Source organism: Triturus cristatus, chromosome 11 (genome assembly GCF_964204655.1).
Source record: "Triturus cristatus chromosome 11, aTriCri1.1, whole genome shotgun sequence".
NCBI classification, from domain to species: Eukaryota; Metazoa; Chordata; class Amphibia; order Caudata; family Salamandridae; genus Triturus; species Triturus cristatus.
The window spans coordinates 1,009,019,084-1,009,046,821 of NC_140594.1; positions in this window are offsets into that span (position 1 = coordinate 1,009,019,084).

A 27,738-nucleotide genomic window follows, 5' to 3' on the forward strand; every position below is an offset into this window, starting at 1 on the left:
ATCTTCAGCAAATTCATCCAAAAGTCAATAGTACAGCTTAATAAGCTAATCAAGCGCATAAGGTACTAGGTAGAAGGTTTAAGAAATTGTGATATGCATTAGAAAAAACAGCGCCTATCATAGTGTCATGTCAAATAAAACCCAGATATCATACTGGTAAAATTAATCAAAAGTTAATCAATAAAACCAGTAAAAAATCGGATAAAAGATTGATAAAATGACAAGACTAAAAACATCTCAATGGACTTCATCAGATAGCACTAGTTTATAGGAAGTTGTGTAAATCTTCCCCAGTGTTGAGGCCATTGGGCATTTTGGTATCACACTGTAAAATATATTGGCTTTCTAATTGGCGTAAAGTTTTCTCCCTGTTGCCTCCTCTTATTGATTTGGGAACTGCGTCTATTACATAATAACTAAGATCTTTCAGATTATTGTGATGTACTAGTTTAAAATGACGCGCAACAGGGTATGTAGCATCCGAATTCACAATGGCACGTAAGTGCTGCAAGATACGATTAAACACTTGTAGTTTAGTGCTACCTATGTATTTTAAATGGCAAGTGCATTCTAACACATAGATAGCATAATCGGTTTTGCATGTGAAAAAGCCTCGAATTTTAAGGGGCATCGGGGAAAAGGCATCTGAATATTCTTGTTTGCTAATTCCAAACTTGCATGCCCTGCAAGAGCTACGTTTATAAAAGCCTTTTCTATTAGATAGCCAATTACCCGTATTGCTTACTTCCGGGCTGGTTTTAACTAGGGCATCTCTCATAGAGGGTGCCCTTCTAAATGTGATAGCTGGATGAGTTTTTAGTTCAGGTGCGAGGGTGATATCAGATTTTAAAATAGGCCAATTTTTATTTATGATTCTTCTTACTTGTTTTTCTTGGCTGCTGAAAGTCGTTATTAGCCTAACTACTGGTTTATTGTCTTCAGTGTAGTTGGCTTCTGTGGGAGCTTCCTCAACCTGATCATTGGATATTGTAATATCATCGTTCAAACCCTTTACTTTATTTAAAGCTACCTGTAAATCATCCATTCTATACCCTCGGGCCAAGAATCTATTTATTGAGTCTTCTAGGCAAACTGTTAAGTCATCATCGTTACTACAAATTCTTTTTATCCTTAAAAATTCCCCGTACGGGATACTTCTAATTAGGTGTCGTGGGTGTGTACTGCTTGCATGAAGTGTTGAATTTCCGGCTGTTGCCTTCCTATGGAGTTTGGTGTGTATTACATTGTTGCTCACATATAGTTCTACATCAAGAAATTCAACCCTTTCTGTGCTAATATTCGCTGTAAATTGTAGATTTAAATTGTTGTTATTGATAACACTAACAAAGTGTCATGCGGATTCTTCAGAGCCCTTCCAAACCACACACACATCATCTATAAACCTCCACCATCTGACAATATTGTTAGTGAAGATGTCCCCATGGGTGTGGCTGAGGACATGCTTCTCCCACCAACCCACATGTAAACATGCATAGCTGGGAGAAAAGCATGCCCCCATAGCCACACCCCTAAGTTGTTGGTATATTTCTTTGTTAAAAAGAAAATAATTTTTGGTCAAGCATATTTCAATCATTCTCACTAACATTTTGTTGTGCTGGTTGAATTGTATTTGTCTGTTGGACAAAAAACTTTGTATCGCATTTAACCCATCTTTATGATTGATGCTAGTGTACAGGGAACAAATGTCCATAACAATAAAGCAATATTCAGTGTCCCAAGTGATTTCTTTTATTTTACTTAAGAAGTGGCCAGTGTCTCTGATGTAGGAGGGCAAAGCTTCCACATAATCATGGAGGTAAAAGTCAACGTATTTAGACATGGATTCCAGCAGACCTCGCTGTGCCGAGATGATTGGGCGACCAGGCACCGGATTGGTCTGTTTGTGTATTTTGGGTATAAAATACAGTGTCGGAGTAATGGGATATTCAGTTTTAAAAAAATTTAATTCAGCTTTGTTCAATAGACCTTCCCTTTTCCATTGTGATAGTTCTTTAAATACTTGATCTTTTGTTGTTGCCAGGTCGTTGAAAGTGGCCTTTCTGTAGCACAAAGTATCATTAAGATGTTTATTTGCTTCTGTCAAATACGCTTCCCTGGACCATAACACAACATTACCTCCCTTATCAGCTTTGTTGACTATAATGTTTTTGTTGTCATTGATCTTTCTCATTAGATTTGAATATCGCTGTTCTGAATAGCTGCGTTTTTTATTTCTTTGTAAAACCGTTCTATTTAGTTGTTTTAAATCTGTAATGACACAGTCACCAAAAACATCAATAGCATCCCTCGGCATCATAGGGCAAAACACTGACGGTGGACGAAAAGGACTAGTTGCCGGACTGGTACTAGAAATACCCATTTGTTGAAGATCTTGTTGGGTACTGTTGGACTCTTCATTGGTGCCTTCCGCCAGAGAGTATACAGTTCTTAGTGTGGGGACATCTGATACATTTAATTGGATACTCGGCTGATTTGCAGTGTGAATGGAAGTGGCAACAACGTTAGCTTTATTGAGTTTATGATATTTCATTAGTTTGAGCTTACGTATGAATTTGAAGACGTCTATGCGTGATTGGATGTACTTGAAGCCATTTTTTGGGCAAAAAGAGAGGCCCAGGGATAAGTTGTAATTCAGCAGCATTGAGATCTAATGTTGTCAAATTGATCACGGTGTTGCCTGAATTTGCAATTAAAGGCTTGGGTGGAACTTGCCTCTCCCTCTCTTTCCTCTCTTGTTGTTTCCTCCTCTTGCGCCTCTGCTTGCGGCGATAGTTTCTCCTGTTGTTATTTGAGGTGCTCGAGGTCTCAGGGTGTGACGTCGGTCCTCTATCATAAACCCCAATTCTTCTGATGGGGTAAAGTTGTGGGTGTTCTGTGCCTGATCCAATGATGAACAACTTCCTTCTGAATCAGTGCTACTGATTAGTGAACTGAGATCTGTATCCGAAGTTGTGGTCTGTGTTTGAATCTGGATATTAATTGGTGTTACTTTAGATGTCAGGGCTTGTCGTTTGACCGCTTCGAATTTCTTTGAAAAAGTAATAATTCTCCCCGCCTCATAGTCTTTCTTGTCTCTCGCAAACTTGAATAATTTGCGTTGTTTGATGATACTTTCATGTTTTTCTAAGCGTTTTTTAATGTCATCTTTGCCTTTAATTATAATTTCCTGTTGTTCTTGGGCATTTAATTCACTATTCAGTAATTCAATCTGATTGACAATTTCCGCTCGATCAATTTCAGCGTATTTTATTAAAATACAGACCATATTCATTGAGGCATCGAGATTGTTTGTAGCCCATTCTTTTAATATTAGCGGGTTGGGGTTTTCAAAGGACAGAGCAATTAAGATTCGTAATCCCCTTGGGACTCTGCCAGCTTCTTTGTATTTCTCAAGGGATTTTTTCTCCCACCACTTTGTTAATTCCGTTCTCTGTAACTTTTCCAATTTTTTGAGCATGCTTTTAACATCGTTTTTCTCTTTCACAGTGTTATTTAGCGTTACGTTTTCGTCTACATTGTCAGGCAGATTTAAAAAGAGTGCGTCTGCCATTGCTTCCCGGTCTCGAAGCACGTCGGCTGTTGCCGCCATTATAGCGGAAGATAAAGGGAATTGTTTGATATGCACTATCACACTGTTGGTCCTGTAGACGCAATAATCTACGTTTGGTGTGATAAATATATATATATATAGATATATATAATCTACTGGCGGTCGCCAGTAGATAGTTGTAGTTAGGACCGTGTTTCCATAGGAAATCTGAAAATTCTATTTTGAATAACTTTGGCGCCGGTTGATGAATCCTCGCGAAATTTTCAAAACTAATGGCGCGCTCCGCTCAGCTCCTACCCTGAAAGTCTCGGGGTGATTCATAAAGCGGGGGCCGAGAAAAAAGGGGGGTCCCAAAACGCGTTTTCCCCATGTTATTTTCCATAGGACCTTTAGTCGAAGGTGCAGCCCGAACGGCTGAACAGAATTACTTAAAATTTGGCAGAGAGGTAGTCCTCAGGTCAGGCATGTGCCTTTTGCATATATGGAGTCAATCTGTACAGTAGTTCCTGACAAAATTGCAGTTGAAAGTACATAAATATCTATATGCACGCACCATGCGCGCACCGTGCACGCACGGTGCCGTGCGCGAGCGTAATTCTGATTGGTGTTTACATGTCAGTCAACATTCGAATCGTTCGAAATCAGGAAGTGTTGTCCGCCATTTTGTTTGTTTTGGGTGCGACACTGAAAAAGAGAGGTGGCGAACGTGAAAAGGGGGCAGGGTAGAGAGTTCCTGACCCCCTAGCCTTTGTCAGGGGGTCCCTGAAGGACCCCGAAGGGTGAAAAAACATTTTTTTTTTTTTTAAATCGAGGGCTGTGCGCACGGTACGCGCACTGTGAAAAACCTTAAAAAAAATATATAATAATACATACATAACTTAGCATTTAAATAAACGTACAAATTCACTTAAAAACCATAGGTTTCACACACGTTATAGTTAGGAATTAGCATTTTAAAAACCTTGCGCGAGTTATAGTTATCTGAACTGACTATAAGGGGGCAATTTCATTGGTTTTTTACGAGTGAAATGTCCACCTAACTATAACATGTGTGAAACCTATGGTTTTTAAGTGAACATATATATATATATATATATATATATATATATATCTGTATCAAACAAATGCCCGAAAGCTTTGGGGGCGAACACACAAGCAGGGAATACATCCGGTTTTCTCACAGGCGGCTCGCATCGAACATGAAGACACCAGCCACTTGCTTCGTCATTTCAGATAAGTTTGCCTTGGACCTGACGCGTTTCAGGGCTCACGCCCTTTCTTCAGAGGTCGCTGTAAGTGTTTAAGCTTGCAGAGGGTTCTGAACATGCTCCTCCCTTTATACTACCCTGAGTGGGCCCCGCTTTACGCGAGTCGTGACTGGTGCATGCTGGGATATAAAGTCCCGTTTCAGAAAGAAAAATCACTTTGAGTAAGTCCTGCACATAACACTGAATTTAAAACATATTTTCTAACCTGAGTGGGCTCCCAAAGGACGAGCAAGTTCTTTTTCGCCCCCCTGCTGCGCTGTATTAAGCAAGAACAGTTCTGGCTACAGCCTCCTTCGTAGCTCCTCGGATGGTTCTGCCCCAAACGGCAGGGCAGCCGTGCAGTAATAGGTATCAAACAAATGCCCGAAAGCTTTGGGGGCGAACACACAAGCAGGGAATCCATCCGGTTTTCTCACAGGCGGCTCGCATCGAACATGAAGACACCAGCCACTTGCTTCGTCATTTCAGATAAGTTTGCCTTGGACCTGACGCGTTTCAGGGCTCACGCCCTTTCTTCAGAGGTCGCTGTAAGTGTTTAAGCTTGCAGAGGGTTCTGAACATGCTCCTCCCTTTATACTACCCTGAGTGGGCCCCGCTTTACGCGAGTCATGACTGGTGCATGCTGGGATATAAAGTCCCGTTTCAGAAAGAAAAAAAAGTGATTGTTAAAAAGACTAAGTATGTGTAAGTTTCTGTAGAAGTAAGTGGGGTGGTGTGTGTATAACTGTATATGCAGGTAAACTCTAAAAAGAGCCATTGTGTTCATTGAGTGTTTTTTTGTACCTACAAGTAAGTACCAATGCAGAGTCTAAAGTTCAAGATGAAGACTCTGTTCCCTTCATCTGTGAAATGAACACCGTCTCCTCTATAAATGCCTTGCATGTTGTAACGCATGTTGTTGTGGTATATAGAACCCATACCATAGTCTCTGAGGAAAGCAGAAACAGACTTGTTGACGTGCTTTTTTGCTTTCTCAAACTGCGGACAATATTGGTTGGGCCAGTTCCACTTATGCCTTTGGCATATATTAGAATATACAAAGGTAGTTTGTGGAAAAAGTGACATCAATTGCACAAAGGTGTCCTTAACAAGCATTTCCAGACCTACCCCAGTTAAAGCGCCTAGGTCATTTCCACCACAGTGCACAATTATAAGGTCAGGCTGTGGGAGATGTAGAAAGGATTTCACCAAAGGCATTAATTGGTGCCACTTTAACCCTCTCTGACCAATCCATTTAATGTCTACATTGGGCAAAGCAAGGTCTTTCACAATACCTCTTTTTTCTGCATACTTTTCACTCCAGTAGACATAGCTATGACCTACAATCCACACTGTGAACATCTTTCAAGGAGATCTGGATGCACTCAGAAGGTGTCATTCAGTAGAATGGCAATATGAAAAGAAAGATAGTTGTAAAATGGAGGCTTACATACTTTTTTTAATAAAAAGAGCTCATTGGCTGTTTCAGACCATTCAACACTAAAAACTAGGCTGTATGTTTAAATTTGTAAAAGCATTTTTTGTATTGGTTCCGAAAAATGTGTTCCCACAGAAGATTACTTTGGATATGCTGTTAGGTTTGAAAAGTCAAGCACTCTTGCTCTTTGGATTAGAAACATTGTGTGCTGAACTTCTAACCTCTCTGCTCACACCAGTGTTCCATGATCTGTTGCTATGGTAGCAGGCAGAAGTCATGTTGGGGGTAGGAATCATTTGGAAAAGGGTTGAAATTTGCAACCAATAGAAATGTGTGTTTCCATTTAAAAAAACTGTGGGAAGCAATGTGATTTGAAGTTAACATGTATATGTGTGAAAAAAGAGGGAAATGTTGCCATTTAGTGGTTTTGGTGAGAGGAGTACAGCTCAGAGATTCTGGCTCTGATAATCTGCTGTGTGAGTGGCACATTTCTTTCTCAACTAACTACTTTTAAAGGTGAGTTATGAATTTGAGAGGGGATGTATGTGGTGTATTTTGATATAAATAATAGAAATGTGTTTCTTCTTTTAAAGTTGTGTTTTACATTTTATGTTTTGGAAGATATTTAACTGTCTTGAACTTGTAAGATATTATGGAGTATGTATTCACCATAAGTGAAGGTGTACTGGTATCACCCAGGAATACTGTTTTGTGCCTAGAATCACACCATGAGTCTGTGTGCACACAGGAACTGTTGTCAGAGATTTAATTTGTGTTGCTCTTGTTCTGTAAGACTTGCACTCGTAGGAAAGGGGCAGCTTGTTTTCTTGAACTGTGATGGTTAGCATTCAGCACAAATCACTATCTCACAGATGAGAGACAAATGCTAACACATTTGAAAACAACCGGGTAGATTTTCCTTCCACTCCTGCAATGGGTGAGGTAGTTTCTACATGTTCAAAACTCCAATTAACCCTTACCACAGGTGATCTTACATACATCTCTGCAGTCTTCATGCAGTTGTGTAAGCGTCCATGCAAATCTCTCTTGCACCTGACAATACACAGTCTCCAGAAACACACTCTTAGCACACAGGCAGCTGTTTCTCCTGCACTCCCATGCTTACTATTCAGTACTGCGTGGTATTTCAGATAGCAGTGAGTAACGCTAACACAATCAATATCACTAAGGCACATTTCCTTTGCTGTAGTCTAATCACTCACCCTAGTTCCACATGCTCATGGTCTCAAGTAGCTGTTAGGACATGTGCTCTTTTCTGCCTCTCTAAACTATAAGGAAAATGTGTCAGGCTGTTACAGTAATTATCACTTGCTCTACCAGAGTAGTAAATGTGCTTTGAAATTGCCAATCAAATATCGTTTTCTGCCTAGAATCACACCATGAGTCTATGTGCACACAGAAATTGATGTCAGAGATTTATTTTGTGTTGCTCTTGTTCTGTAAGACTTGCACTCGTAGGAAAGGGGAAGCTTGTTTTCTTGAACTGTGATGGTTAGCATTCAGCACAAATCACTATCTAACAGATGAGAGGCAAATGGTAACACATTTGAAAACAACAGGGTAGATTTTCCTTCCACTCCTGCAATGGGTGAGGTAGTTCCTACATGTTCAAAACTCCAATTAACCCTTACCACAGGTGATCTTACATACATCTCTGCAATCTTCATGCAGTTGTGTAAGCGTCCATGGAGATCTCTATTGCACCTGACAATACACAGTCTCCAGAAACACACTCTTAGCACACAGGCAGCTGTTTCTCCTGCACTCCCATGCTTGCTATTCAGCACTGTGTGGTATTTCAGATAGCAGTGTGTAACGCTAACACATTCAACATCACCAAGGCTCATTTCTTTTGCTCTAGTCTAATCACTCACCCAGGTTCCACATGCTCATGGTTTCAAGTAGCTGTTAGGACATGTGCTCTTTTCTGCCCCTCTAAACTATAAGGAAAAGGTGTCAGGCTGTTACAGTAATTATCACTTGCTCTACCACAGAAGTAAATGTGCTTTGAAATTGCCAAACAAATATTGTTTTCTGCCTAGAATCACACCATGAGTCTGTGTGCACACAGGAATTGTTGTCAGAGATTTAATTTGTGTTGCTCTTGTTCTGTATGACTTGCACTCGTAGGAAAGAGGCAGCTTGTTTTCTTGAACTGTGATGGTTAGCATACAGCACACATCACCATCTCACAGATGAGAGGCAAATGCTAACACATTTGAAAACAACAGGGTAGATTTTCCTTCCACTCCTGCAATGGGTGAGGTAGTTCCTACATGTTCAAAACTCCATTAACCCTTACCACAGGTGATCTTAAATACATCTCTGCAGTCTTCATGCAGTTGTGCAAGCGTCCATGCAGATCTCTCTTGCACCTGACAATACACAGTCTCCAGAAACACACTCTTAGCACACAGGCAGCTGCTTCTCCTGCACTCCCATGCTTACTATTCAGCACTGTGTGGTATTTCAGATAGCAGTGTGTAACGCTAACACATTCAACATCACCAAGGCTCATTTCCTTTGCTCTAGTCTAATCACTCACCCAGGTTCCACATGCTCATGGTCTCAAGTAGCTGTTAGGACATGTGCTCTTTTCTGCCTCTCTAAACTATAAGGAAAATGTGTCAGGCTGTTACAGTAATTATGACTTGCTCTACCACAGTAGTAAATGTGCTTTGAAATTGCCAATCAAATATCGTTTTCTGCCTAGAATCACACCATGAGTCTGTCTGCACACAGGAATTGTTGTCAAAGATAATTTGTTTTGCTCTTGTTCTGTAAGACTTGCACTCGTAGGAAAGGAGCACCTCATATAATAGGATTTGAAAAGCTCAAAAAAAAAATAGTAATATATTTAAATTACATAAAGGTATTTTTTTTTTAGTTTCCTTTAGGTATTGCTGAACAACACAGAAATACATTAAACATGCCTATAAAATCAAGAAAGAGAAAAGAACAGCAAAAACATCTATATTTTAAGACAAATGGACAACAGAAATTAGTTGAAGAACATCATGTTGGAAAAAAGAAAAAGTCTTCTGGTAAGCAGACTAAGGATTTTTTTAAAAATATCCTCAAACATAGAAAAAATGTAGAAAGTATATGCACTGCAAATAGTGTTTGCAAGAAGAAAACAACAACACAGTAGAAAGAAATTACTAAATGCTAATGTACAATCAGAAGCAAGAAAGAATGACTTAAAAAGAAAAACAGAATTTCAAAACATTCGTAAAAAATGTTTCAGAGAAGAGTGGTGTTCAATTTGCTAAAGGATGTGAAAAAATATAGGAAAAGAAGCAATATTTTATAAGAAAAAGAAACATATTGAATCAATTGTTGCAAAGGGTTTGAAATTAAAAAGAAAACTATTCATTTAAATTTTGAACAGGATCCGTACATTAGATAAAATAGTCAATGTAATGAAGTCAAAAAGCAAAAGGAAAAGAGTAGTGAAAAAAAATAACTTTTGTAATATGTTCTTAGGAGAATGGAAGCATAGTTCAAGTACTGAACCATTTTTTAATGAAGAGAGTTATCTTCAAAGTAATAGTTTGCTGCATGCAGTTGACACCAGTGGTCGAAGTTATGAAGTTAAAGATGGTTGTGTAATGGAAAAGGAGAAAATGGTTCCAAAAAATGAGGAAGAAGTGTTAGCTGATGAGGTTATGGGGAAACGTCCTAAAGCCCCAGTGTACACTGGGAATTGTAGTAGTATTTGTACTGTACGACAAGAATCTATTGATAAATTACGTGACTTTCTAAGAGAATATAGTAAAAAAAAGTGTTAAACAGAAGATTAAGGTGCTTCAAAGACTAGATCCATGCAGAGTGAGAAAGAATACTGGTTTGCAAGGACATTCTCTGGCTTGTCTTTCTAGGAAAGTTTGTCAAAGTGTTTTTCACCATTTTAGGATGCTGGCAGTACATCATACTGAAATGAGCAAGTTTGTGAGAAGATTGTATTTTGCTAAAAGTCCAGCACTGAAGTTAAATGAGTTGAATAGTGCTCTGTTGTGTGGATCTGTATCAGATGTAGAGAAGGTTACTGATGATATTCAGTTTTGTTACTTTGGTCCAGAACAAGAAAGTGCAGGAAATGACACAGTTATTGAAGAAAATGTGGAAGAGAATGTAGAACCCACTGTTAGTAAAAATTTTGAAGATCAAATGACAAAATTTACTATCATCTCTAATGAAAGACCAAATATTACTTGTGTTTGTTGCCGGAGAAGCCATTATAAAACTCAAACAAGGAATGTTGATCTCTATAAAAAAAAGTGAAAATGAAAATAATTATGAGTGGAAGGATTTTGCTACATATTTGTTTCTGGAAAATTGTTTTGATTAGGGTGAAGATCAGCGTATTTGTAAATACTGTTTTAACAAGTTAGAAGAAAATAAAATGCCAGCTAGAGCTGTACATAATAATTTAGAATTGGTTGATATTCCTGCAGAACTTAGTGATTTAAATACGTATGAGTTTCAGACTATAGTTCGTATGGAGCCCAAAACAGGTAAATTACCTCCTTCAGATTTACAAAGAGGTTTAAAAGGAAGAGTTGTCTATTTGCCATTAGATTTGAAAAAAAATATTGAAACAATTGATGCAGATAGTTTGGAAACTGAACCATTAGTTATTCTGGTTAATGGTGTACCTACAAAGAATAAGAAAATTTGGCAGGAGCTAGTAGATGTATGAAAAGTACAAAGAGCAAATTTATATTTGAAAAGAAATATTAAGTACTATGAATCAATTTATATGGATGAAGATGAAGACGTTTTACTAGCAGACACAGGAATACAAACTGGGCAAATTGAAAAAGTGGATAAGTCAAAAGAAGAAGAAATTTATGAACATTTCAGCATACATCCTCTTCATTCTAAAGAAGTTATGGGAAACACTATTGATCTGTTTCAGATTAAAAAAGCAAAAGGAACTCCCGTGAGTGTATGGAAGGAGAGCTTGGAAGCTCATTGTTTTCCCCAGCTGTTTCCTACAGGAAAAGGTGGACGATATGATGAACGTCCAGTACAGATTCCTGCTTCTGAGTATCGGACTACAAGATTATATGCAGAAGATCCAAGATTTCGTCAAAGTATTCCTTATTTGTTCCATCTTTTATTTGAAAGTGACTTGTCTGCACTATCTTATGCAGTAAATCACATTTTAAAAACTGGAGTACATCTACATAATGTGTCTGCAAAGGATTTTATGAACAAAGTGCAACAGCGAGATGATCATTTGGAATCTCAATTGATTAATCTGATGGCTTGTCAGCGTGGAACTAATGAATATTGGTACCGACGCCATAGAGAATTGAAATGTATATTACGGAATTTAGGAACTCCTACATGGTTCCTTACCCTAAGCTGTGCTGAATACGCTTGGGATGATTTACTGGATTTTCTTTGAGAGGCAAATTCAAATATTGAAAACATCCAATACAAGACAGCAGGAGAATTGCGTTCATTGGATCCGGTTAATGTTTGCAGATATTTCAATCATAGATTTGAGGCTATGATGTCCTTCATCTGCTATAAAAAAAATCAACCTCTTGGAGAAGTTGTGGATTTCTTTTGGAGAAAAGAGTACCAAGCAAGAGGTGCTCCTCATATTCATATGCTGTTGTGGATCAAGGATGCCCTAAAATTTGGAACAGATTCTGATGATGCAGTTTTATCTTTCATTGAAGAATATGCAACATGTGCTATACCTAAAAGCACAGAAGAAAAAAACTTAAAAGAGCAAGTTTTACGTTTCCAAAGTCATCGGTGTGGAAAATACTGTCGACGAAAGTACAAGAGTAAAGATAAATTCTACACAAAATGTCGATTTGGATTTCAACGACCTGTTCTTTCAAAAGGAAGAGTAAACAGTTTTATGTCAGCTGTGCGACATACCATTACAAGAAAATCTCCGAAAAATACCTACAAACTAAGAAGAAAAGAAGAGTCAAAATATATAAATGACTACAACCCAGTCATTTTATCCATGTGGAATGCTAACATGGATATTCAGTATGTAGCTGACAATTCTATTGCTGTTGCTCGGTATGTCACATCTTACATCACTAAATCTGAGAAAACGGAATTGAAAGAAATGTGGGAAGAGATTTCTCACGAGAAGACTGTCAGTAAAAAGCTATACAGTTTCAGTTTAAAGATGTTATCTCATCGAGAAATTGGGTCATATGAATGCTCAGATAGGTTATCATCTGCAAGTCTGTACTCCAAATCCAGAAGAATAATTTGGGTAAGTTTAGGCCTTGCAGGAATGCGAAATCGGGTACTGAAATCTATTCGAGAAATTGAATATTTAGCAGAGAACGAACCAGAAAGTACAGACATTTTGAAAACAAATATGTTGGACACATATTACCCAAACAGAAGTCATCATCTTGAGAACATGTGTCTCTATGAAGTGCTGCAGAACTACATTTTTATACGGAATGCCACAGAAGACATCAACAATGGAAAATATAAAGTCATTGGTGAGGAAGGATGTTTGGTGAAACAAACAAAAGGAAGTTTGATTAATCACAGGAAGCTGAGTTGCGACACTACTGACAAAAAGTAATTTTACTACTTAGCACTTTTACAGCTGTTTAAACCATGGCGTTCAGAGGATGAATTACTTGGAGATTTTCAGAGCTATGAAGATTCCTTTAATGCATGTAATGATAGCTTAGAATGCAGTACTTTCACAAATTATGTACAAATGTTAAATGAAGAAATTGAACAAGAAGCTACAATTGCAGCTGAAGTAGCTAGAGACAGTTCTCAAGACAGTCAAAGTTCTGGTACGCTCAGTCAAGATCCCCTAGGACAACCAATCGTAGAAAATGAAGCTGCAATAGCCATGACTGAAGTGGAAACAGCTATGAATCAAGCTCAGGAAGATTTATTAGACTTAGCAAATTTGGAACAACGACTGAATGATGAACAACAACAAATTTATGAAGAAGTCACAAAACAAATTGATCATGGATTACTACATGAAAATAAAGAGTGCTCATGCACATCATTTGAACCAATCAGAATGTATGTGAGTGGACAAGCTGGAACTGGAAAAAGTTTCTTAATTAAAATAATTAGAAGCTACCAACAGAAAAAACTGATTCAACTTTGTCTTGTGTTGTTACTGCTCCAACTGGGTTAGCAGCATATAACATAAAAGGAATTACCTAACATCGTTTGCTAATGTTACCAGTAGAGCATGAGAACAAAATAGAATACCATAAGCTAACAGGAGAAGCCTGTTTTGAAGTTTCAAGAGTGTTGAAGAAAATGAAAGTTCTCATTATTGATGAGGTAAGCATGGTATCAAACTTAATGCTTGCCTTTGTGCATTTAAGAATGCAGCAAATTCTAAAGACAGACTATGACGTGTTATTTGGAGGAAAACATGTTATAGTTTTTGGGGATCTACTGCAGCTCACTCCAGTTAAAGGACAACCAGTATTTAATACTCTAACACATGAAGACACGAAAAAGTCATTAGGAAGTATAGGTAATGTGAATATTTGGTCAAACTTTGAGTACAAAGAACTCATTACCAATATGCGGCAAGCAAATGATGATGATTATGCAAGTATTCTCAAAGATATCAGAATTGGACTACTCACAGAACATGGCAGAAAAGCTTTACAGAGTCGATTGCTATGTAATTTGTTTCCAACAGAACAAATAGTTCCAGAGAAAATATACAAAGAAATTGCAGAAAAAAATACTGTAATCTGCTTAATGCCAACACTACATGAATGCTCTATATTCAAAGAAGAACTTTTGAAATTGAAAAATGAAGAGATTATGAAAATGGAAGCCGTGGATAAAATACAGCATGAAGGAATAACTATTATATTGACAGGCAAATTGAAAACTAAATTGGATTCTCTAGAGAAAAACATATGGAAAACAGCTGATTTAGAAAAGAATCTTTATGTATGTATGAACTGTCGAGGAATTTTAAGACGTAATTTGAATGTAGAAAAAGGTTTAGTGAATGGAGCTATGGGTAACATTGTGGGTTTTGTTAATTACCAGAAAAAAGATGGAATTACATTTTTAAAAATAAAATTTGATCAGATTGAAGAGGTTAAAGACATTAGTCGTTGTTCAGTTCGTTTTTTGCTTGTGAAAGACTTATATGTACGTAGGAAGCAGTTTCCGTTTTCTCTAGCATATGCTGTAACTATTCACAAATCTCAAGGATTAACTGTAGATAGTGCTTTTGTAAACATTGGATCTAGTGTGTTTAAAGAAGGTATGGCATATGTTGCTTTGTCACGAGTGAAAAAATTATCTGGTTTATTCATGATAGACTTTGATGACTCAAAAGTTAGTGCTGATGCAAATTGTGTAAAGGAGTATAATAGATTAAGAAGAAGCTATGCTCCTCATTTAGGTCAGTATCCTGTGTTTGAAAAACGGGTTGTTTGTCGGAAAAGGAGAATTGAGAATATCTGTAATGAGGATGTACAGAAGAGAAAACAAAAGGAGAGTGATGTGATTGCAAGCAAAAAGAAAAATGACAATGTTGAAGAGGTTGTTGGTTGTCATTTTGAAAATAGCTCTGGTGTCAACTGCTACGCTAATGTAGTGCTGAATGTTGTATTTTATCTTGAAAGTTTGCAAGAGCAGATAATACTAAATCATGAAAAAAGATTTTGTTCTCTGCTGAGTTTCCTTTATGAGAAGTTGAGTAATGATAAAACTTAAATAGAAAGTGCTTCTGATGTTAGAAATCTTTTAGATGTATGTTCTGGATGTACACAGTTTACTCAAAATGTCCAGCAAGATGCACAGGAATTCTTAATGTATATGCTTATGGTACTGGAAGATGAAGGGGTAGAAATAGAAAATATGTTTTTTCTCTCTTATAAATGGGAACATTGTTGTGAAAACTGTATGAACACATGCAGCACTAATGTTGATTCTGAAAGGTTCATACATTTAACATTACCAGAGAGTAAATCACTGACTTTTAGTAAATTAGTTAAAGATGCAAATCACAACATGGAATGTTCTCAATGTAAATCAGAAATGTTATCAACGTTATTTTTAAAGAAATATGGACAGTATATAATTATAATGATGCAATGTTGTAGAGCTGATGGAACAAAATTGGACACTTTAATAAAGAAGTTTGTAGGAAATCAATTATCAATATCAGGAAAGACTTTTGTTGCAGTTGCAATATTTTTCCATGATGGACCTTCTATAACTTCTGGTCATTACACAGTTTATCTAAAATGTGAAAAAGGCTGGACACTGTGTAATGATTCTCAATTGATTTTCAAGCAACGTTTGCCTGCAGAATTACCAAATTCCTACTTAATTTTTCTAAAACCAAAATTTTAGATACAAATTGCAGCATCTGAAGAAACTATTATTTCGATTTTATAGGATTATCATTGGATATTTCACCAAAAAAGGATTTAAAAATTACCATTTGGCCTCATGGAAAGGTAAATGTTTCTATTGTGGACTTCTTTGACAGATATTATTTTGGTGTATGTGCTTAAGCAACAAGATTTACAGACGTTATTTATTGCAAATAGTTATTGTTCTTAGAAGATATTTTTAATATATATGTTACATTTCTATCAAGGTATGTTTTACTGAGGATAGATTCAGGGCTTTTTTAAACAATCTTTCAGATTGTTTATTTTTTTGCCCGCTGTTAAGTGATGAATGCAATTGATATCACTATTTTCAGTGAAATTCAATATATTCTGAAAACAGCAAAAAAAGGGCAAAAAATTACTTTGTTAAATATGAAAATATGTGTACTGTATTCTAAAATGTATTGTTAAATATTACTACTTTTTTCTTTTTTTTCAGATCGAGAAAGAAAATATAGGAAATTGAATCCATTTTTCTTGTAATTAAAAAAAAACATTTATTTCTAATTAAGTTATTTTGTTGGCCAGGTAAGTTTAAAATATCTGTATTTCTCACCCCTTCACTTTCATGCTCCCTTTTCTTCACTTCTCCTCACTCTGCTTTTCTCATTCCCCTTCCCTCTCTCTTCTTCCTTTACTGCTCTTTCGTAACTCCCTCACTCCTTCTCTACTACTCCCCTAGGTTTACTGACTCCATCACTATTTTTTCAACCATGTTTCTCTCCCTGTCTCCATATGTCTCAGTCATTCTAACTGCCTTACTCCTTCTCAGTTCCTTGCTCTCTGTCTCTGTTTCTGTCTCTCTCCCTTTGTCTGTCTTACCCTTAATTTCCTTAACATCTCTGGGGCAGATTTATGTTTCCTGCAAATCAGCAGGGATGCGCCAGGAAAGATGCGTCACGTAAGTTTACCCTTGCGCCACCACAGTTGCGCTGCATTTACAATGCAGCGCATCGTGGCGCAAGGATAAACAGATGCGTGACGCATCTGATGGCGTAAGGGCGGCGCATTGCTGGAGTCGTGTCGCAAGCACGACGCAACTCCAGCAATGTTTAGGGGCTGCCCATACCTAACATGCTGCGTCACGCCTTACGCCTGCTTCAAGCAGGTGCAAGGGTTTGACGCAGCAGCGTCGGAAAAGTGACTGAGTGAAATCTTGTAGATTTCACGACGTCACTTTTCCGAGGCTTTTTCCGCTGGAACGCCCACCCTGCATACATTAAACCTGACGCAGGTTTAATGTGGCGCAGGGCTTTGCACCGTGACGCATCTCCATACATGCGTCACGATGTAAATAGGGCGCAACGTGGCGCAGGGTTTACGCCGCCGCTGCATCACAAAAGTGACACAACGGCGGCGTAAAAGTGGCGCAAGTCTAACATAAATCTGCCCCTTTGTTTCTACCACTCCTCCTCTCTCCATCACTCATTTTCCACCTATGTTAATTTTGTAACCTTCTCCGTCATTCTCCTTCCCTCACCTTCCCTAACTGTCACTATCCTTTACTCATAGTCACTCCTATTCTCCTACTTCACTTCCTCCTGTCTGTATCTCATACCCCTTCCTCTTTTCGCATTCTTTCCTTCACTCTCCCTCACTCTCCTTTGCTCATTGAAATCCTGACTCCCTTTCTCTCACTCCAGTTTCCTAAATCCCTCCATCCCCTCACTCCCCATCTCTCACTTTCCCTTACCCCCTTTTCTAATCCTCATACCCCTTATCTCACCATCACTCCACTTCTCTTACTTTCAATCCCTTTACCCTGCTGTACTTCATCCGCTTCATCTGTTACTCCCTTTTCCTATCTCTGTCCCTTACTCCCCTTTTCTCACTTCCCCTCCATCACTCTCCATTACTCACTGCCATTCCCTTACTCATTCACTCTTCTTACCAGTATCCTCTACCCTTAGTCCTTTTGTTGCAGTCAGTCTTTCACTTCCCTTTCATGACTGATCATACTTTCCTTTTCTCACTCATTCTATCTGTCCTTTCCTCCTCTTCACTCAGTCATTTCAATCATTTCAATCATTCATGTATACACTACACATTCATTCAATAAAATTACAACACAGTATATTAGGAATATAGCTGTTCTTGGAGAAGTGAAGCGAGTTCTGAAAAGAACTGTTTTTTTTGTCTGTTTTGTTTTGTATTTTTTTGTAGTTTTTTAACAATTTTGTATATTTTTTTGATTTTTTAGAGCACCCAAAAAAACTGGTAATGAAAAACTGTTCAACAGGAACAAAAAAAAAATGAAAAAAATTATGGGCTGGAGCATGTGTGCTGCTGTATTCTGTTTTCAATTAAGTTTATGCTGCTCTCACCGTAGAAAATAACAGCATTGCACACATTGCAATGTATGTGCACCTTCTGGAAAAGGGGGCGGATGTCCAGTGGCCTGGTGCACGGTGAATCTGCGGCCGCAGATGATGTGCTCGGCTGAGCAGGTGGAGGGTTGTCCCTTAGGGCTCTAGTTGTTTCTCGGGCATAGCGTTTAGGATGCACTGTTTTGAAGTGCCTCAGCATTGAGTAAATACTAAAGGAGCATTTCTTGCTCGGATGTCCTCTAGATAAGACACTTCCGCAAATAGTGCATGTCACCTTCGGCGCATTCACCTTCTTTTGGTCCTCCTGGAAAGGTGAAATAATTCCAGATGAAAGAGTGTTTTTGTTTGCTCTTCCTTGATGGTTCCAGAAAGGTCTCCTCCTCACTCCCTGAAGTTGACTGCTGTTCTGCCATTTTCAAGTAAGATGTCACTCGAGTAGCTGTTCAGCAACCTTCTCCCAGGAAATAAGAAGAAATAGTGAAGGGAGTGTGTGTGGTGTTTGAAGATTCTGGAACAGAAACTACTATGAACCAATGAAAAGTGTTGTTTCGTAATCACATGACTTGCCGTGCGCGCACGGTGCTCGCACGTATGCTCGCACCGTGGGCGCACCGTGTGCGCACGGTGCACGCACGGATCGGAAATGAATTACTTTTAACCCGATTTCTAAAACATGAAAAGGAGGCAGGGAAGGCACTCCCTGATCCCCTAGACCTTCTCAGGGGGACCCTAAAGGACCTCATAAATAAAAAAAAAACATTTTGTTTAATAAAAAAAATTGCCGGTGCGCGCACGGTGCTCGCACGCATGCGCGCACGGTGCACGCACGCATCAGAAATGAATTACTTGTGTAAGAGTGGCAGACCTCCTCTTATCCGAATATAAACTTTGATACACACATTGAAAAATACAAACCAAAGTTTTGAAAACTATAGAGATACCAATACCAGTTAGAACAACCTATTCAGTAATTCCAAAATCTACATACGCATCCATTCATTCATCAACACTTCTATATAGTCACTCATACATGTACTCAGTCATCATATGTAGTCATACACCTACACATCCTGTTACACACCTACACTCATACATAGAGTTACTCACACACATACTCACACATGCAAATAAACATCTATTTACTTGCATATACAGCTATACACACACCAGTACACTTACTTCTACAGAAACGTACACATACTTGCTCTCTTAAACAATCACTTATAGAAACACATACTTATTTATACAGGAACTCTTCCAATCTCTCACTCTCATATATCCTCACTTATATACATCAATACTCATATATACTAGTTCAAAACATATGGACTTACTCATAAAGACACTATTGAGACAGTCATTCACTCTCTTACTCACCCATACACACACTCATCCACCCATACTGTCCTGCTCACATACTGTCTTCAAAATACATACAAACAGTGAGTCACTCATTCATGCATCCATACGCTAAGTAACATCCCCCACTGAACCATACAGACACTCATACTGATACTCTACAAACGAACTAATAACCCATATACACACTCATGTAGCTACTCACCAACCCATGCAGCCACTTATACACAAAGTGAGACACTGATACAGATATTTAAATATTTAAACATTACTCACTAATACTTGTATTCACTAAGATACTGTTAATAAGTCAGTTATGCAATTAATTTTACAAAAAAAACATCCATTTAAACACTTATTTACCCATGTATTCTTCCATTAACCTTTAGATATACATATATAAAAAATATTTATTTTTCAGAAAGACACATATTCACTGGATGATGTCATCAGTGACGTCATCAGTGATGTCATTTGAGATGTCATCAGTGATGTCATGAGTGATGTCACTGACCATGTCATGAGTGATGTAATATGTAACGTCATCAGCAGTGGATTGCGGTCGCGCGAGTTATAGTTGGCTGAACTAACTATAACGGGGGAATTTCAATGGTTTTGTATGAGTGAAATGTCCAGCTAACTATAACATGTGTGAAACCTATGGTTTTTTCAGTGAATTTGCAAGGTTTTTTAAATGCTAATTCCTAACTATAACGTGTGTGAAACTTATTGTTTTTTCAGTGAATATATATATATATATTACTTCCACTCCTCTTCTAGCACTCGTTTTGCCGCTGCAGGTAGGAGCTCGGACCACAATTTTGTGCTTAATATTTTGCTTTATTGTCTGCTCACAAGCACAGCCATTACGCGTTTCGAGCCCACAGGCCCTTGATCACATGACGCTAGTAACAGTCTCTGCTGGGCTTTTAACCATTTTTTTCACCTGATGTGCGTTTTTTTCTTTTTTAAAGTGACAAGTGCTTATATATATCGCCTTTGAAGTGGTAATGGACATAGAAAAATTGCTTAAATACTGGACACATATCCATGCTCACAATATTATTTACAATAGATGCTACCTATTGTTAACAATAAATAAATATCCATCATTGTAAAATCTTTTGTAACAATAAATATATAAATATATAAATGTCTAAAACCATCACTGACTCCAATACAATGAATAAATAATTAATAAATTAAGAACCGCATAAGATGTCATGTAACAATTCTAATATTGGATCATGGTTGCATTTCTGACACAGTGTCACATTTATAACAAACCAATCATTATCATCATAGTGTTTCCCATAGTGGGATCGAATGTATATATATAAATGGGACTGTGTCAGTGAAACATGCTTGGCAATTAGTGTCTTTTAATAGTACTAATAATATCTATGACCAAATCCTGATTGTCCAATTTTGTTCTTTTGCGTTATATTCAACAATGTTAATTGTAGTATTGTGACGTGTGTATTGTTTCTTGTGTATATATAAAAAAAAACTATAAAACCCCTAAGTGCAACAAGTGATGAAGACAGAGAGATAGTTGTTTCTTTCTCTTTTTATTCCTAGCATAAATGTGGATTACTTGTTTTTTTAAAAGATTTGTTTTAGACTCATAAATTAAACGACTTTATTTATAGGCAAGTATAAAGATCCTCCGTTCCGTTCAGGCCCAAAGGTTGTTTACTGTCTAATTGCAAAATATACCTGGTTTCTAACTTCCTAAGGGCTTTTTCTCCATTACCCCCTCTCTGGTTATGTGGCACGCAATCGATCAAAAAATATTTTAAGCCTTTGGGGTCTCCATTATGTGACTCTTCGAAGTGACGTGCCACGGGGTAAGTTTGATCTTTGTTTTTTATGGCTCTCATGTGCTGGAGTATCCTTTTGTGGCCCTGGAGAACCGTGCTCCCAACATATTGTAGGCCACATGGACACTCCAGCACATAGATCACATATTCCGGTTTGCATGTCAAATTTCGATGTATAGATATTTTTTTATCATTAAAAGGTGTTCTATATGAAGATTTGTTTTCTCCATATTGACATGCTTTGCATGATGTACATTTGAAAAAGCCCTTTCTCTGATTTAACCAAGTCGTCTTTTTGCAATCCCATGGGTCATTGTGGCCCAATTCATCCCTCATTGAGGGCCCTTTGCTATATGTGATTGCTGGCTTAGTTGGTAATATATGGCCTATTATAGGATCACTTAATACAAGAGGCCAATTTCTCTTAATGATATTATTGATAACCTTTGCTTGTTTACTATACTCAATTATGAATCTGAATGTTTCCACATTTTGCGCAGATTCTTGTGGAGTTTGAATACTGTTAACGATGTTGGCACTTGTCTGTGTATTTAAAAGACTATCCCTGCTGATTTTTCTGCTTCTATTAATGGCCATAGCTATTGTTTTCATGGAATATCCCCTCTCAAGAAATTGTTTTGTACTGGCTGCTTGAGCAGTCTGTAGGTCATCATCATTACTGCTTATCCGTTTTAACCTAAGCATCTCACCATAAGGTATACTTTGAATGAGATGTTGGGGGTGAGCGCTGGTAGCATGCAGTATAGCATTGCCTGCAGTTTTTTTGCGGTGTAGTTTAGTGGCAATTTCTCAATTTTTTATGTAAACCTGTACATCTAAAAATTCTACCTCCTGATCACTTATATTAGCTGTAAATTCTAAGTTCAGGTTGTTGGAATTGAGGTCTTTGATGAATTCTTCCGCCTCTGGCCGGGTCCCCTGCCAGATGATGAAAAGATCATTGATATATCTTAACCAGACTTTGATGTTGGTGTTAACTATATGTTTGTGTTTTTTATGGAGGACCAACTCCTCCCACCAACCCATGTGTAAACATGCATAGCTGGGGGAGAAGCTGGCCCCATCGCAACGCCTCGCAATTGCTGGTACAACATGTTTCTATACATAAAGATATTGTTATTCAAACAGAACTCTGCATATCTCGAAGCATTTTGTTATGATATGAACATTGCGAGGGTCTCTGGTCAAGATAATGTTGTAGTGCCTTTATACTATCGTGGTGATTAATTGAAGTGTAGAGTGAGGAGACATCTAATGTAATTAAAAGATAATCATTGTTCCAATTAAAATCCTTAATTTTAGATAGGAAGTCCCCTGTATCACGAATATATGATGGTAAATGTTGCACAAAGTTCTGGAGAAAATAGTCTACATATATAGAAGTTCGTTCCAAAAGACTATTTCTTGCCGAGATGATTGGCCTTCCCGGTGGATTTTTGGGATCTTTGTGTATTTTGGGAATGAAGTACATGATAGGAGTTATGGGATAATCATTTCGCAGATAGGAATATTCATCTTGTGTCAACAATCCAGCATTTTTACAGGCAATCAGTTTCATTCTGTAGGTGTTGTAGGTATTTTTAAGAATTTGCTGGTCACATTTGCAGTAACAGTTTCTGTCTTGTAGCTGTTTCATAGCCTCGTTGTTGTAATCAGATTTGTTCCATAGGACCAAGTTTCCCCCTTTGTCTGAGTTGCGAATGACAATATCAGAGTTATTTTTTAATTTTGTCATTAGTGAATGATATTGGATCTCAGTTTTGTTTTTCTTGGTTCTCCTGATTCTCTGTACTCTATGGTTACGTTTTTTTATTTCTCCTACAACATGTTCATGGAATATTTCAATTCCGTCTCAAGGCATTATTGGATTAAAGGTGGAGGTAGGTTTGAACCTTGTAGTTTCCTTATGTTGATCACTACGTTTGTTAGATACCCGTTGGTCTTGTAGATATTGTGTCGGTGTCATATTTTCATCTAGCAATGCTTGCAATGTATCCAATGTAGATATGTCCACATTTGTCACATCAATAGGTGGAGATTTTGGCAACCCAGATTGTTGTTGTATATTGCGTTCCGTCTCTGTTGGTTTTTGTAGCATAAAATGTTTTTTAAGTTTTAATTTACGTATGCTTTGATATATAACCATGCGTGTTGAGGCATAATGAAATGAACTTTCAGGACAAAACGAAAGGCCTAAGGATAATAATTGTTCCTCTGCTTATGTTAAATCAATACTAGCCAGATTTATTATTGTGGGGCTTATTGCTGATTTTGCCGTCTCCAGTTCTTGCATGTTGATCCTCTCTTTCTGGGAGCGTTTGTGTTTTGCTGCTCTCCTCTCTCGGCGTTTAGTGGTTGGTTTTTTATATATGGTTTTTCCTGATTTCTGGGGCGTAGCATTTGTCTGCGTTCCCTGCATAAAAAATCCACTTCCTCTACCAGAGAGATTTGTGCAGGTATTTGTCTTGTATTGTGACTTACGGTTTCTATTTCAGAGTCACTTTCTAACGCAGAACTGAGATCCGAGTTTGAAACTGTTCCCATTCTATTAATACCACCTGCTGCATTTGGTTTGGGATCTTGTGTCATACCATATTTGGATGCTTTGATCGAATCAAATTTTCTTGCAAATGTAAAAATACGACCACATTCATAGTCCATACGGTCTCTATGAAACTTAAATGCTTTTCTTTCCTGAATGATTTCCTCCTCTTTTTTTAATCTTTTTGTCATCTCCTCTTTTAATTTGTTCAATTCTTCATTTTGTCCCATTGTATTCAACTCAGTATTGAGTATATCAATTTCCTTTTGTAGTTTGATGCGATCTTTCTCAGCATATTTTACCAAGATCATTACCAGTTTTTTTGATGAATCTAGATTAGTCTCTGCCCATTCTCTCATCATATCGGGGTCGGGATTCTCATAACTGGGAGCTGTTAAAATACGTAATCCTCTTGGTATTCTTCCTACATCTAAATACCATTGTAGGGATTTTGCCTCCCACCATTTACTTTGTTCTGATTTCATTTTTTTCTACAGGATTTTACTTTTTCTTTTAAACTGATGTTTTTTATCCCTTCTATTGCATTCTGGGAGATTGAGTGCATGGTGGGCGTCTTAGAATCATTAAACATACCTGCTGCAGCTGCCTCTCTGTCTTTTAGCGCGTCTGCTGACATGGTAAACTTGTTGCTTTAGAGCTTGGACTTATTTAAAGTTGAATTTCGGCATGTAGCACAAACACAATTAATTCTCTGTGTGTCTTTATGTGCAGCTACTGCCTTGCACACCTCTGACCCAGCGTTGCATTCAATACTGAACCGCTCGTTCGCTTACACCCACCGGAAAAGCGCCCTTCACATCAAAGATGTGTGTTCGCCTACCTGCGAGTGTTTCCGCGATCGCGTGTCCTTTTGTCTTTACGCTGGGGGGCTTCCGCTCATTAATCCTCCCGGATTACTCGGTTCCATGCTCGTTGAGCCGCATCTCCCTTGAAGTGAGCTTCGCCACTTGAGACAGAGGGGGTCCGAGTTTCGCCGGAGGAGACAAAACCGGCTGAATTATATTACTTCCACTCCTCTTCTAGCACTCATTTTGCCGCTGCAGGTAGGAGCTCGGACCACAATTTTGCTTAATATTTTGCTTTATTGTCTGCTCACAAGCACAGCCATTACGCGTTACATATATATACAGGGAGTTTAGAGGGACGCTATAGTTAGACTGACATTTCACTCACACAAAAACAGAGAAATTCAGCCGCTATAGTTCGATGAGTTAACTACAACTTGCACCCCCGCAATGCAGTGCTAATGACCTCACACATTTCATCACTCATGATATGGTCAGTGCATCGCTGATGACATCACTGCTGAAATCTCAAATGACATGCAGCTCCATAGGGGTAAAAATCAAAGTGCCCACTTTGAACATGCAAGAGCAAAATGCTTTTGCTTGTTCAAAGTGGAGCACTTGTTTGCTATGGGATGATGGGAGCAGTTTTCCCGCCATCCCATAGCAAATGGTAATGTCCTGGGGGTGGGCATCCCGGGACATTGCTCGAGAAGGCCATGGGTGTGGCAGTCCCCAGGGCCATTTACAGTTCCAGGAGGAGTACCGGGTGGCCGCCTTCCCATTTGGAATATAATCCCGGGGAGGTGGTGGTCCCTGGGGCTGTGTGGGGGAATGGAGCCCCCCACACATTATTTTTAAATTTGCGTGGGGGGCTGGAGCCCACTCATGCATTATTGTAAACATAGCACCAGGGAGGTGGTAGTCACCGGGGCTGCGGGGGGCTACGTGGCATTTCACATAATTAGCCCAGGGGAGATGGCTGTCCCTGGGGCTGTGTGGGTGGGTGGAGCACCCCCATGTATTTTAGTAAATTTAGCCCTGGGTAGGTGGCAGTCCCCAGGGATGCGGGGGCTGCATAGCCCCCACACATTTCAAATAGGTAGCCCTGGGGAGGTAGTGGGCCCAGGGGCAGCGGAGTCCCACCTGGGCCCCTGCATCACTATTTGTAATTGCCCCCGGGACCTGACCCACCCAGGGGTCTAAAGGAAATTATTTTTCGCTGAAATTTTTTTAGAAAAATGCTTTCTTCCCCCTGGGGAGCAGGCCTTGGGGGTCAGGGTGTTTCTGCCCTGCCCCTTTTTCTTGTTTTTTCATGTTTTTTCTTGTGACATGATTCAACCAAGTCACAAGGTGACTGCCAACACTTAGTGGTTTGATGGGTGCGGAGCTTGCCAGGGTCAAAGATGGCCACGACTAAGCTTAAATAAAACTGACATTTATCTGCTTTACAACCGGGGCCCGCCGTCAACAATAGAGCAGAAACTGCGGTAGAAGCGGAGCAATGCCAAAATCAGCCTGGGACCCACGGTTGGGGTGCTGATGCATGCAACTGTGCCACGAGGCCTCTCGGTGCTAGGAGGTGAGGAGATCAGAGCAGCGTCCTCTTCAGGATGGTGTGAGCACTGCACGGCCTGCTTTCTGGTCGAGAGGCAGCGGGTTCAGATGGAAACCTGGATGATGACTGACTCTAAACTGGTATCTCATATTATTCCTTTCGTTCTCCGAATTTGTCTTGGTAATTAATTATGGCAGTGATAATCAGTCTGGTAATCGCAACATTAAGTACGCAGTTTCGATCTAATCTAACCAACAGACTAGGTGGGACAAAAATTCTTGGATTTTTAAGCAAATTTATTGCAGCGAAGTTTGTTTGCCATCCGGTCTGTTCCCTTACTCACTCTTGATGGGCGGCCTCCCCGAGGTGGTGAATCACTTCAAATCAGGTGGTGGGGGTAATGTTGGCTATAAGATTAAATGGCCGGTAACATCCACCCCTGAGAGTTACCTCCTAGTTGGCATAATGACTTTACTGTTTGTTGTGTAACATTTTATGGCTATAAGAAATGTTAAGTATTGCGTTGGGGGTGGGAGATTGCTTGCTTATGCATAGCTGGGTAATGCATAGCGTGGGTGGGAGGGGTATTTGTTTTGTTTTTACAGTGTGTATGCACAAAGAGGATAAGATGTTGGCAACAGAGTGCCTAAAATGCTGCGGTATTCAGGCAATTAGACACATTACATGAAATAGATGCTAGGCGACATAGCTCGTAGTCAACAGGGCGCAATCCGGTTTATCACTTGGAATGTTAGAGGTCCGAACAACTTTAGAAAAATACGCAAAATATTGGCCTATCTTAAACGAAATGGAGTTGATGTCGTCTAACTCCAGTAGACACATCTCTCCCCCAATAACAGTATGCTCAATATAAGGAGACTTCAAGGCTCATTACAAGTGGCCGGATTTTCCTCACCTGGATTTTATGCCTTCTGGTACATGTAGTGCCACTGCATCATTCCTCTAATAATGAGTTGTCTTGTGCCCCATAATCATTGCTAACCAGCATGCACTAGTTGGGACAGTGGTTTCCCCTGTTGGAGGACATATTGTGGCAGCGGCAACTGAAACGGGAGAGTCCGTTAACCCACTTGGGATTTTAAAACTGTATTGATTATGGAGCACAAGACAACTCATTATTAGAGGAATAATCCAGTGGCACTACATGTACCAGACGGCCGTGTTCGCTGTCATGCCCACTGGGGCGGGTACAGGAAGAAGGAATAAAATCCAGGTGCGCTAACTGCCTTGCAAACTCCAGTATGCCTGTGATAAAGGGCGAGTAGCCTGAAACGCTTTGGCTGGGATATGGACTGATGGTTCTCTGCTCACTACGCTTGCAGCCTTCAATAAATAGGAGAAGATTATCCACTTGTGTGGACTCTTTTTTTGGGGGCAACCTCGTTTGTATATATTTGGCAGTCACCAGTTTGTAGCTATAGTTAGGACCAAATTTTCCATAGGAAACGGGATTTTGTTTCACCAATAACTTTGGCGCCGTTTGTTGAATCTCTACAAAATGATCCCAAAACGTCCCCTTTTTGGCTCAGTTGCTATGTCAAAAGTTTTTGTGTGATCTGTCAAGTAGGGACCGAGAAAAAAGGGGGGTTCCAAAACA